Source organism: Primulina tabacum, chromosome 7 (genome assembly GCF_025594145.1).
Source record: "Primulina tabacum isolate GXHZ01 chromosome 7, ASM2559414v2, whole genome shotgun sequence".
NCBI classification, from domain to species: Eukaryota; Viridiplantae; Streptophyta; class Magnoliopsida; order Lamiales; family Gesneriaceae; genus Primulina; species Primulina tabacum.
In genome coordinates, this window is record NC_134556.1 from 20,678,173 (window position 1) to 20,693,679 (window position 15,507).

Genomic DNA, 15,507 nt, shown 5'->3' on the forward strand with positions numbered 1-15,507 from the left:
ATTACTATCTATTTAAGAAAATTTTTATTTTTCCGAAAATTTTTAAAATAGTTTATAAGTACGGTACATTACATATATTTTTCAAATTTATTGCTTTTTAGGTTTGGTAAAATTTTAGACGATTGACGATTTGACTACTTCCTTTGATACTAGTTGGTTGTTTTATTTTACTAAGGGAGCAAAAATATTTTTATATATTTGTGAGTGTTCGGCTGATCCTTAGAGGATTTAAAAAAATAAAAATTTTCTAGTATTTTTTAAAAAAAACGAGTAGTGGACATTTCAAAAATATGAAGGAAAACACTGCTGTTGCCATAACTGATGGGGCACCACATCGTATTGAAAAACCCCGAGATGAATGGACAGCTGAAGACAAGAGAAAAACCAACTTGGACAACGTGGCTAAAAACATCTTATACAAAACCGCTGGATAAAATCACTTTCAGCAAGATAAAATTGTTCAAAACTGCCAAGGACTGAAAGCAATCAGAATGTTCCTTGCCTATGCATCTTTCAAGAACTTTAAAGTCTACCAGATGGACGTGAAGAGTGCATTTATGAATGGTCAGTTGCAGGAAGAAGTATATGTTGAACAACCACCAGTTTTTGTTAATCACTGTCTTCCTGATCATGTCTATCATTTGAACAAAGCCTTGTATGGTCTTAAACAAGCTCCAAGAGCTTGGTATGAAACTCTTTCAAAATTCCTAATTGATCATGATTTTACTGTTGGATCAGTTGATAAGACTCTGTTCAAATTCACAAAGAATGATCATATTTTACTTGTGCAAATATATGTTGATGATATTATTTTTGGGTCAACTAACCCCAAATTATGTGAGAAATTTGCCAAGCTAATGCAGGAAAAATTCGAGATGAGTATGATGGGTGAACTGACAATTTTCCTCGGTCTGCAAGTGAAGCAACTGGATAATGGTATTTTTATCAATCATACCAAATACACAAAGGAATTACTTAAGAAATTTGGCGTGGAAACATGCTCAGCTGCAAGTACTCCTATAAGTTCATCAATCAAACTAGACAACGATCAAGAGGAATAACAGTTGAGACGACACTTTACAGAGGATTGATAGGTTCATTATTGTACCTAACTGCTAGTCATCCTGATATTGTATTTTCTGTTTGCATGTGTGCTAGATTTCAGGCATATACTAACCAATCACATTTTTCAGTTGCCAAACGCATTTTAAAATATTTTAAAGGCACACATTACGCTAAAGAATTCTCTTTCAATTTAGTTGGATATTCAGATGCAGATTATGCAGGATGTAAGCAAGATCGTAAGAGTACCAGTGGATCATGTCAGTTTCAAGGAGACAGACTGATCTCATTGTTCAGCAAAAAGCAAACATCAATAGCAACTTCCAGCAACTGAAGCAGAATATCTTGCTGCTGGAAGCTGTTACAACTGTTCTGGATTTAGCAACAATTGAAGGACTATGGAGTCATTGCAAAAGAATCACCAATATTTTGTGATAATACAAGCACGATTGCAATTACATACAATCCAGTTCTTCACTCCAGGACCAAGCATATTGATGTCAGGCATTATTTCATCAAAGATCATGCTCTGAAAAAAGCAATAAGGCTGGAATATATATCAACTGAACAACAAGATGCTGATATTTTTACCAAACCATTACCAGAGACTAAGTTTTCTCATTTTCGCAATATTATTGGTTTAATTGATTTATCTTAATCATATCAATCTTTAATAATGATATGTCGATTGTTATTCTTATTCAGTTAGTCACATATAAGTTAATAACTGTTCAGTTAGTCATTGTCAGTTAGTTAATTATTTGTCAACTGATATCAGTCCATATGCAGATAAGGAATGAACATTGAATCAAAACAATAAGTTTATTGATAAAATCTAAACCAGGTTACACGATTCATCTCATGTTCAGTGGCATCTTGCCAAAGGGACAACCAATTAGTCAATTCATGATTGTTAATTCTCATGAAGCCTTCTGAAAAAGAAATACTCTCCAGCACATTCCACTCCTTCATAAGCATCGGATGAATAAGAACATCATCAGTGACAAGCTCTGAAGTATGGTTGACTTCAGCACGCCTCTTATACTTTCTTGCTGTAGCAATTAACCATCACATTGAATCGTTTGGAGCTCGTGTACCTTGGTCCAAGTGGACATCACCTTTGCAAAGATGAATTTTTCTAGAGACTTCTTTAGTTTCTCCAAACGACGAGGTGTCAATGCATGATGAGGGACGTTGGAACTACTTGAACTATCCATCAGTGCTTAATTGTTAATATCGAATGACAATGGTCTTATTTATAGATAGTGTTAGAGTAGGTGCCCGTCGAGCCAAGTGTTGGCCGAGTGTTTACAATGAAACTCTATGTATAAACAATCTTTATTTTAATAATATTTGAAATTATTGTTTTGGCACATCTTTATCTGTATACCCATGCTAGTTGCATAGATAAAGTCCTTCAATATACAAATAGTAGAAAGAATATGAGATGCTCATATGATGAGTATCATGAAACTCATATTTGGAATACTGTATATTCTAAATAGTTCCTAGTCGATTCAGCCGCCGCTAAGAAGAATATAGGCCGCTTGAGTTTGAGACTAGTGTCTGCGATGTGAGTACCATGTTTCATTGGTAGGAGACATTGTGATGTCCAAGCATGCGGATGGGTGTTCCTAGTAGAGTGCACTGAACAACTCTCCATAAAATACTTTCCAAGTGGTTCTCATTTATCGAGGGGAAATGTCCTAGTTTATGGCTGTACACCATTAGTCCTTATGACCCGGAACAACATTGAGACTCTCTGTGCTAGCATTGTACTTTGACTAGTTTAACGACTCTCATGGGGTCATCAGGTGGCAAGGTTGGGTGTTTTGTCGAAACATATAGGAGTCGATGCATTGTAGTTGGGGATTCACTGCTTACCTTCGGGCATGGATATCCTATGTGATCACATGTATATGTAGTATGAAATCTCTGATCAGAGTATGATGGTAATTATGAAAGGGGTTCCATAGATTACACCATCTATGCAACTACGACATGACACATAGTATCGATTCTTTGACAGCTCTCGATATACCAATAGTTGTCGAATCGGTCGGGATATATGAGATGAAGGGACCATACTGTACGCTAACCATAATAGATTGGTTCTTGCAGGCTGTGGGGACCCGGACACCAATTCATTTCTTAATCATCTTTGGGAATAATTAACTCAATTAAGATAAACATGGTCTAATTTTTTTTTAAATACAAGTGCGGAAACATAATGGAATCAATCTGATATACATATCAAAGTAAAAGTACATGTCTTGTACTAAATACATTCCTGTCAAACTAGGGTTCAACTACTATATATCAAGTGCTGAATTCTAATCTACTTTTGGGCCGGATCTCAACGCTAACTGTAATATCTCATCCTCTTCTTGACCCTGATCCTGTCCCACCTGTTGTCTTGCACACATACAAACACAACAACAGCCGGATAACTCCGGTGAGAATACATCTCAGTATAAGCAATGTATACATGCAATTATATAAACATATATAAAAGCATGAAACAGATATCAATAACATTATCAAATCTGAAAAACATGAATCGATATAAAGCTGTAAATAAACTCTGGACTCGTCATCTCAGACTCGACTCATCTCTAATCTAAGGATCCCGGTTCCTGGATATTACCATATACTGAATCTGCGCAATAGAAGCCGATCTGCTCCTACGCAACATCGATATAAATAAAATATCCAGTGTCTTGGCATATCCGCCAAAGACTTGGCATATCCGCCAATAACTAGGCATCTCCGCCCATGACTCAATACACGCTTTGCTATAACTCAATAGACTAAGCATATCAATATCATAAATTGAAAATATCAATGCAATAAATAAAGTATGTGGTTTTTTTGGGAAACTCAAGTCCAATCTGACTCGAGTCGATCTCCCGGTTAACATTGATTTATGCCTTTCCTTTGTCGGTTTCTGGTTCTGTCGAAGTATTGAATTCGAATCTGTCAATTACTCAATCTCGCAATAACAATATCGAGGAGTAAAATATCAATATACCACTCACATCAACACTGGATATAATCAGAATTCAATCTAATTCTATTTCAACGGCATTACTGCACAATCTCAATATACCAAGCAATGCAAATCAACAGATATCAATTCCCACATCTCATAATCGTTAACAATACAAATCTGATATCAATTCTCAATCATATAAATTCTGAAAATCATAACAATTTCATATGGTATATGTTTCTCAATCCAGTTACGATTATACGATGTTTACTATGCCAAAAACACCATATATGAATCATATCTGATTCTTTCAATATCATATTTTCGAATCATAACAAAACGTAGTAAAACTTACGTCCGGTTGAAGCTCTCGTCGATAAAAACACGGTACTAAAGTCGGATTGAAAAACAGACGGACGGATATTGTGTAATCACAATTCTAAGAAGTGCAAAGGCGTAAGGATTTTCAACACTTTTTCTGAAGCTTTTCTCGATTCTTACCGGTTCATCTGAAGGAAGGTAATCAGATATATATATATATATATATATATATATATATATATATATATATATATATATATATCAATGCATGGTGAGGGGCAAGTGGCTTCATCCTTGTGCTGCACGTCTCGCGCATATGCGCAACCCTCCTCAGCGCATATGCGCGAGACATTCTGTCTCGGCGCGTAACCTCATGGCAGCTCGCGCATATGCGCGCCCTCACCCGGTGCATACGTGCAAGGTTATCTGACATACTCGTGCATATGCGCGGGTCCTGTCGCGCATATGCGCGAGGTTCTCTGCCTACCTCGCGCATATGCGCCCGGCTGGATCGCGCATGAAACGTCTGCTCATTTTATTTCTCTAAAAGTACTAGAAATTTTTTTTTTAAACCTCACGTAGCATTCGGCCGAATCATAAAATATTTTGGAACCATTTTAAAAGTAAAACAACCAACTATTTTATAAACCCAAAAACATTATTTGAAAAGTATAGCCCATACTATAACCTCTCAAAAATCTCTCGTAACATAAATAAAGGTCGTAAAGACATCTTTAACATAACTTAAAATCATGAATCATAACTAGTGCGGAAAACTAGCGTCGGTCCTCGGGTTATGTGCACCTTCAGTCCAGTCAAGTCAACCATCAAGACCTCCATTATCATATTCATAATCAATATCACCTGCATCAATCACACCTAGTGAGTCTAAAGACTCAACACGTCATATTCTTGATAACGAGTAATACGTAATACAAATAACATACAACAGTGAAAAATACTTGTACTTAAAATATCATTTTTATGAAGATGCATAAAAATAAACATTTTCGTAAAAATTTCATGATGCGTAAAACTTTTAAATAAAAACATTTTCGTAATCTTATGCATAAACATTTTCATATAAACATAAACATATTAATATTCATATCAACATATTGATATCATCATATTCATATTCATATTAATGTTCGTGTTTGTTGAATTCAGATCGTGATTGTGACTCGTATTCTTAAACGCATTGGGCGATGGATCCATCTAAAGAAACCACAGTACTGGGCGGCGGGGACACCAGCAACACTCTCACCGGTCAACTAGGTCTTGGCATACATATTAACATATTCGTATTCGTATCACGTATTCGTATCCGTATCCAAGGAAACACGATCGTCGGGCTCCTACTGGGACCATAACCCTCACGATATTTCCAACATGTAGTAGTCACAATCCCTTCAGTCCTTCAATACGTTATCATCACTTAATAAAAACATGCATAATATCATTTTTATTTTGAAACCAAGCATGCAACATATCTTTTAATTGTCCAATTTAATCCTTGATAATCCATGACATTTAAAAATCATATTTCAACATGTAAAAATTCATAAACATGTTACATAAACATATTAGCATATAAAACAGCAAATAGGGCACTGCCATGACGTTTACTAATTTTTAGGTGTAAAAATACCGTTTTACCCCTAGACGTAAAATTTCACGACTTTGACTTTTTCTTAAATCCATTAACTCTAAAATGTCCCAATAATTATTTAAGCTTAGATGAAATTTCTCATATTTTTATTTAGCTTAAATCGAGGACTTTTAAATTAATCTATAAATGTGACGTATTAATACGTTTTAATCACGAATTAAACCAAACCTTAATATAAAATTTCCAAATTTAAAACTTAGACTTATAATAATTATTTAAGCTTAAATATAATTTTTCATTATTTATAAAGCTCAAAACTAGGCGTTTCAATTAACTCGTTAATTAGCGTTTCGTGCGGCGATTAAATTTCGAATAAATCCAAAACTCGTTATTTTGACCCCAAATTATAAACATAACATTTTTATGATTTATTCTACCCTTCCAAGTCATGAGCCACCCCCGTGGACCCTTGGATCAATTTTTCCTACTTAAATTTTCGTTTTTGACCCTTCGACGAACACACCGAACCATCTCCCAATTTACTCGAGCCACGCCCGAGCCTCCTCGAGCCAAAACCTAGGCAACCCATCTAGGGACCCTACTGTGCAAGCTCAGCCCCAAAACATGACCCTAAGTCGCACCCTCTCAGGACCCTAAGGACGTAACCTAGCCCAGCCCCACAGCCCCTGGCCGAGCAACAGCCCCTGCACTAGTTGCTGCACACAAACGCTGCTACCTTGATCACCTCTCGGGTGGAGTCCTAGCTTGCTAGGACTCCTCCCCAGCCCCTGGTCTCGAGTCCTAGCGTGGCTTGGACTCTTCCCCTGACCTCTCACATGACTCTAGCCCAGCCTGGTCCAGCCCCAGCCAAGCCAAGCCACAAACCGAACTCATGAAGACCAAACAAGCACATCGGCCCTACTAATTAATTATACCCACGTTTCCAGCTTGTATGTTCCTTTGTTTGCTGCGATTGTGTGTGTGTTCTAGGCCTTTAAACTTGTGTAAAACCATCCCCTAACAATTCCTAATCATGGCAGCCCCTTTTCCATCATACAAACATGATTTTGAAACAATTATCAAGCTTTAAAAATCCATGATCATGTAAAAACGAAAATAAATAACAAGTCACTTGTTTTTCATGCAAAATTCAATTAAATAAAATACTATGGTGTGAATGATGAGAAAAAGGAGAATATGACGTGCCTTTGCGTTTTAAACGCACAAAAAAAACGTTGACGATTCGAAAAACGTTAACGACGAGACCTTGGCTTGAAATTCTAAGCAAAACTTGATGCTTTTCCTTGAAGAATATGTGCGTGCCGTGTGATATCAAGAGTTTTGGTGTGTGCAAATTGAGAGTGGCGTGAGTCATCCAGGGTTTGGGGAGGGGTTAACATATTTTATAGTTTAATTAACTACTAATTAGGCTCAAGCCCATTAAGAGTTTTAATTAGGCCCATTAGTCTTTAATTAAATAATAAAAATAATTTTGTTAAAATAAATTTGTGAATTTATTAGCCAGGTTGCTAAAACGTTTGCATTTTAGTTGAAAAACCAGCACCCATAAAAAATACGTCCCGACGTATAAAATCACCTCAAAATCCCATATTTTTTTTAAAAAATAAGAAAAAGCATCACCCTTAATTTAAATAATTAAAAACGAATAACCAATAAAAACATTTTCTATTTTTCAGCACTCGGTCTCCGTTCCTCGATCGCAACTCGAATAACCTTTAAAAATTACATTTTAATGCAACCATTTAGAAAAATATAATTTAAACATATCAATATGCACCACATAATTAATTATGCAATTTAAACATTTAATTAAAATACAAAAGAATTTAATAATTCGAGCATGTGCTTCGCGTGGACTTTAAATTTTCGGGGCGTTACAATCTTCCCCCCTTAAATTGAATTTCGTCCTCAAAATTCGCTTATCCTTAATAACCCAAAGTTTAGACTTAATTCTACTATCCCAAAAATACACACTTTCGCTGCGCTACTCCGATAAAGCTTAAAATCTAGAAGGTCCTTACGTCCTCTTGATCACAATTAAATTTTCCTTCTAAATCCTTATTTGCAAATCGCAACTTAAAAGACCCATGATGACTTAGCGCTATGTTATTATAACCTTGAATTTCAACTTTTCTTACAAGTCCCAAAATTAAAAATATGGATGACCACGCTTATCATATATTACTTTCCTTATATTATACCCAAAATGTTCATCAACTTATCTAATTTCAATCTTAAAATCTCAAACGCATCCGCTAACGCTTAGATTTTTCAAGCCTAATATCGATTCATCCTTAAAAACTCTTGATTAACATTTCTTATAACATTATAACCCAAGATATCCCAAGGTTCCGAATATTCTTAAAAGTCTAAATCCTCGAAAATTCCTAACAATTAAACCATCAAATTATCGCTTATTGCTAAACTTCTCCCCAAATTCTTTAATAATTGTAAAATTAATTCTTAATTTCTTCAAAAATTATCCCAATTGGTCCTTAATTTCAAAAATCCTACAGTTAACCCTTAAGTTCTCGGTATTCTTAATCTTCTTCTACAGTTTTCCCATGACATAATTTCGATAATTTTAAACTTATTTATCAAAAATCCATTCTCCTAACCAATCTTACCTTTCATCAAACTTAAAATCCAAATTTATACATTTTCTTACTCTCAAAGTCGTTGCAAATCCTCGAATCATTATTACTTATGAGTAATTCCCAAAAATTAATTCAACTAGTAACCATGAATCATAATATTTTCTTAGAAAATCTACGTGTCCCAAAGCATTCATAATATTCATGATTAACTTATAGCCCAAAAAGTAGAACGTCAATACAAAAACCCAAATTCAACATAGTTCAATTCCACCACAAACCAACATGCGTTGTAATCAAATAATTTCTTATTTCATATCGTATCACGTATAAAAATTCTAAAGCATATAAATCCTATATTATCATAAAGCTATTAAACATGTGACATGAACATACAATTCATATACTTATGCATGTAACATCATAAAATCACATAAAGCATTTAAACTTACAAGTTTGAGGCTTGACGACTGATCTTCCTGGCGCTGATGGTGCCACAACCCTTTACAGAACCATTGCTCTGATACCAACTGAAACGTCTGCTCTTTTTATTGCTTTAAAAGTACTAGAAATTTTTTTTTAGACCTCACGTAGCATTTGGCCGAATCATAAAATATTTTGGAACCATTTTAAAAGTAAAACAACCAACTATTTTATAAACCCAAAAACATTATTTGAAAAGTATAGCCCATTCTATATCTCTCAAAAATTTCTCGTAACATAAATAAAGGTCGTAAAGACATCTTTAACATAACTTAAAATCATGAATCATAACTAGTGCGGAAAACTAGCGTCGGTCCTCGGGTTATGTGCACCTTCAGTCCAGTCAAGTCAACCATCAAGACCTCCATTATCATATTCATAATCAATATCACCTGCATCAATCACACCTAGTGAGTCTAAAGACTCAACACGTCATATTCTTGATAACGAGTAATACGTAATACAAATAACATACAACAGTGAAAAATACTTGTACTTAAAATATCATTTTCATGAAGATGCATAAAAATAAACATTTTCATAAAAATTTCATGATGCGTAAAACTTTTAATTAAAAACATTTTCATAATCTTATGCATAAACATTATCATATAAACATAAACATATTCATATTCATATCAACATATTCATATCATCATATTCATATTCATGTTCATATTCGTGTTTGTTGAATTCAGATCGTGATTGTGACTCGTATTCTTAAACGTATTGGGCGATGGATCCTTCTAAAGAAACCACAGTACTGGGCGGCGGGGACACCAGCAACACTCTCACCGGTCAACTAGGCCTTGGCCTACGTATTAACATATTCGTAGTCCTATCACGTATTCGTATCCGTATCCAAGGAAACACGATCGTCGGGCTCCCACTGAGACCATAACCCTCACGATATTTCCAACATGTTGTACTCACAATCCCTTCAGTCCTTCAACACGTTATCATCACTTAATAAAAACTTGCATAATATCATTTTTATTTTGAAACCAAGCATGCAACATATCTTTTAATTGTCCAATTTAATCCTTGATAATCCATGACATTTAAAAATCATATTTCAACATCTAAAAATTCATAAACATGTTACATAAACATATTAGCATATAAAACAGCAAATAGGGCACTGCCACGACGTTTACTAATTTTTAGGTGTAAAAAGACCGTTTTACCCCTAGACGTAAAATTTCACGACTTTGACTTTTTCTTAAATCCATTGACTCTAAAATGTCCCAAATAATTATTTAAGCTTAGATGAAATTTCTCATATTTTTATTTAGCTTAAATCGAGGACTTTTAAATTAATCTATAAATGTGACGTATTAATACGTTTTAATCACGAATTAAACCAAACCTTAATATAAAATTCCCAAATTTAAAAATTAGACTTATAATAATTATTTAAGCTTAAATATAATTTTTCGTTATTTTATAAAGCTTAAAACTAGGCGTTTCAATTAACTCGTTAATTAGCGTTTCGTGCGGCGATTAAATTCCGAATAAATCCAAAACTCGTTATTTTGACCCCAAATTTTAAACATAACATTTTTGTGATTTATTCTACCCTTCCAAGTCATGAGCCACCCCCGTGGACCCTTGGATCAATTTTTCCTACTTAAATTTTTGTTTTTGACCCTTCGACGAACACACCGAACCATCTCCCAATTTACTCGAGCCACGCCCTAGCCTCCTCGAGCCAAAACCTAGCCAACCCATCTAGGGATCCTACTGTGCAAGCCCAGCCCCAAAACATGACCCTAAGTCGCACAATCCCTGCTGGAACTTGACTCAAAATACTGCATGTTTTGTGTGTGAGTCTCCTAGGATATTTAGGACTCCTGGCCCAACTAGGACACTTCCAGCCCCTAACCACTTGACCCCTCATGACCCTAACCTCCCCTAGACCACGTCCAGCACAAGCCTAGACCAGCCCAGCCTCTAGAACTCAAGCTGCGAACCACTGGACTACATGACAGCAACTTCACGCCTAACTTGCTGCCAAGAGCTTCTCCCTCACGTTTTCCACCTCCAGCTGAGCCAGCAGCGAACCCTCTTGAGCCAACCTCAACTCAGACCTCCTATGGACCCTACTGAACCCTTAGAACCTATGGACTCGACCCCAGCCCCTGAAACCGAAGACACAACATAAGCTGCAGCAACACAGCCGAGAAGACCCACTTGACAAAGACCCTTGTTTCCTTGCTTAGCCACCTAACCCACGACCCAGCTCTTGAACCAGCCACTCATGCACCCTCTCAGGACCCTAAGGACCTAACCTAGCCCAGCCTCACAGCCCCTGGCCGAGCAACAGCCCCTGCACTAGTTGCTGCACACAAACGCTGCTACCTTGATCACCTCTCGGGTGGAGTCCTAGCTTGCTAGGACTCCTCCCCAGCCCCTGGTCTCGAGTCCTAGCGTGGCTAGGACTCTTCCCCTGACCTCTCACGTGACTCTAGCCCAGCCTGGTCCAGCCCCAGCCAAGCCAAGCCACAAACCGAACTCATGAAGACCAAACAAGCACATCGGCCCTACTAATTAATTATACCCACGTTTCCAGCTTGTATGTTCCTTTGTTTGCTGCGATTGTGTGTGTGTTCTAGGCCTTTAAACTTGTGTAAAACCATCCCCTAACAATTCCTAATCATGGCAGCCCCTTTTCCATCATACAAACATGATTTTGAAACAATTACCAAGCTTTAAAAATCCATGATCATGTAAAAACGAAAATAAATAACAAGTCACTTGTTTTTCATGCAAAATTCAATTAAATAAAATACTATGGTGTGAATGATGAGAAAAAGGAGAATATGGCGTGCCTTTGCGTTTTAAACGCACAAAAAAAACGTTGACGATTCGAAGAACGTTGACGACGAGACCTTGTCTTGAAATTCTAAGCAAAACTTGATGCTTTTCCTTGAAGAATATGTGCGTGCCGTGTGATATCAAGAGTTTTGGTGTGTGCAAATTGAGAGTGGTGTGAGTCATCCAGGGTTTGGGGAGGGGTTTAACATATTTTATAGTTTAATTAACTACTAATTAGGCTCAAGCCCAGTAAGAGTTTTAATTAGGCCCATTAGTATTTAATTAAATAATAAAAATAATTTGGTTAAAATAAATTTGTTAATTTATTAGCCAGGTTGCTAAAACGTTTGCATTTTAGTTGAAAAACCAACACCGATAAAAATTACGTCCCGACGTATAAAATCACCTCAAAATCCCATATTTTTTTTAAAAAATAAGAAAAAGCATCACCCTTAATTTAAATAATTAAAAACGAATAACCAATAAAAACATTTTCTATTTTTCAGCACTCGGTCTCCGTTCCTCGATCTCAACTCGAATAACCTTTAAAAATTACATTTTAATGCAACCATTTAGAAAAATATAATTTAAACATATCAATATGCACCACATAATTAATTATGCAATTAAAACATTTAATTAAAATACAAAAGAATTTAATAATTCGAGCATGTGGTTCGCGTGGACTTTTAAATTTTCGGGGCGTTACAATCTTCCCCCCTTAAATTGAATTTCGTCCTCAAAATTCGCTTATCCTTAATAACCCAAAGTTTAGACTTAATTCTACTATCCCAAAAATACACTTTTTTGCTGCGCTACTCCGATAAAGCTTAAAATCTAGAAGGTCCTTACGTCCTCTTGATCACAATTAAATTTTCCTTCTAAATCCTTATTTGCAAATCGCAACTTAAAAGACCCATGATGACTTAGCGCTATGTTATTATAACCTTGAATTTCAACTTTTCTTACAAGTCCCAAAATTAAAAATATGGATGACCACGCTTATCATATATTACTTTCCTTATATTATACTTAAAATGTTCATCAACTTATCTAATTTCAATCTTAAAATCTCAAACGCATCCGCTAACGCTTAGATTTTTCAAGCCTAATATCGATTCATCCTTAAAAACTCTTGATTAACATTTCTTATAACATTATAACCCAAGATATCCCAAGGTTCCGAATATTCTTAAAAGTCTAAATCCTCGAAAATTCCTAACAATTAAACCATCAAATTATCGCTTATTGCTAAACTTCTCCCCAAATTCCTTAATAATTGTAAAATTAATTCTTAATTTCTTCAAAAATTATCCCAATTGGTCCTTAATTTCAAAAATCCTACAGTTAACCCTTAAGTTCCCGGTATTCTTAATCTTCTTCTACAGTTTTCCCATGACATAATTTCGATAATTTTAAACTTATTTATCAAAAATCCATTCTCCTAACCAATCTTACCTTTCATCAAACTTAAAATCCAAATTTATACATTTTCTTACACTCAAAGTCGTTGCAAATCCTCGAATCATTATTACTTATGAGTAATTCCCAAAAATTAATTCAACTAGTAACCATGAATCATAATATTTTCTTAGAAAATCTACGTGTCCCAAAGCATTCATAATATTCATGATTAACTTATAGCCCAAAAAGTAGAACGTCAATACCAAAACCCAAATTCAACATAGTTCAATTCCACCACAAACCAACATGCGTTGTAATCAAATAATTTCTTATTTCATATCGTATCACGTATAAAAATTCTAAATTATATAAATCCTATATTATCATAAAGCTATTAAACATGTGACATGAACATATAATTCATATACTTATGCATGTAACATCATAAAATCACATAAAGCATTTAAACTTACAAGTTTGAGGCTTGACGACTGATCTTCCTGGCGCTGATGGTGCCACAACCCTTTACAGAACCATTGCTCTGATACCAACTGAAACGTCTGCTCTTTTTATTGCTTTAAAAGTACTAGAAATTTTTTTTTAGACCTCACGTAGCATTTGGCCGAATCATAAAATATTTTGGAACCATTTTAAAAGTAAAACAACCAACTATTTTATAAACCCAAAAACATTATTTGAAAAGTATAGCCCATACTATATCTCTCAAAAATCTCTCGTAACATAAATAAAGGTCGTAAAGACATCTTTAAAATAACTTAAAATCATGAATCATAACTAGTGCGGAAAACTAGCGTCGGTCCTCGGGTTATGTGCACCTTCAGTCCAGTCAAGTCAACCATCAAGACCTCCATTATCATATTCATAATCAATATCACCTGCATCAATCACACCTAGTGAGTCTAAAGACTCAACACTTCATATTCTTGACAACGAGTAATACGTAATACAAATAACATACAACAGTGAAAAATACTTGTACTTAAAATATCATTTTCTTGAAGATGCATAAAAATAAACATTTTCGTAAAAATTTCATGATGCGTAAAACTTTTAAATAAAAACATTTTCATAATCTTATGCATAAACATTATCATATAAACATAAACATATTCATATTCATATCAACATATTCATATCATCATATTCATATTCATGTTCATATTCGTGTTTGTTGAATTCAGATCGTGATTGTGACTCGTATTCTTAAACGTATTGGGCGATGGATCCTTCTAAAGAAACCACAGTACTGGGCGGCGGGGACACCAGCAACACTCTCACCGGTCAACTAGGCCTTGGCCTACGTATTAACATATTCGTAGTCCTATCACGTATTCGTATCCGTATCCAAGGAAACACGATCGTCGGGCTCCCACTGAGACCATAACCCTCACGATATTTCCAACATGTTGTACTCACAATCCCTTCAGTCCTTCAACACGTTATCATCACTTAATAAAAACTTGCATAATATCATTTTTATTTTGAAACCAAGCATGCAACATATCTTTTAATTGTCCAATTTAATCCTTGATAATCCATGACATTTAAAAATCATATTTCAACATCTAAAAATTCATAAACATGTTACATAAACATATTAGCATATAAAACAGCAAATAGGGCACTGCCACGACGTTTACTAATTTTTAGGTGTAAAAAGACCGTTTTACCCCTAGACGTAAAATTTCACGACTTTGACTTTTTCTTAAATCCATTGACTCTAAAATGTCCCAAATAATTATTTAAGCTTAGATGAAATTTCTCATATTTTTATTTAGCTTAAATCGAGGACTTTTAAATTAATCTATAAATGTGACGTATTAATAAGTTTTAATCACGAATTAAACCAAACCTTAATATAAAATTCCCAAATTTAAAACTTAGACTTATAATAATTATTTAAGCTTAAATATAATTTTTCGTTATTTTATAAAGCTTAAAACTAGGCGTTTCAATTAACTCGTTAATTAGCGTTTCGTGCGGCGATTAAATTCCGAATAAATCCAAAACTCGTTATTTTGACCCCAAATTTTAAACATAACATTTTTGTGATTTATTCTACCCTTCCAAGTCATGAGCCACCCCCGTGGACCCTTGGATCAATTTTTCCTACTTAAATTTTCGTTTTTGACCCTTCGACGAACACACCGAACCATCTCCCAATTTACTCGAGCCACGCC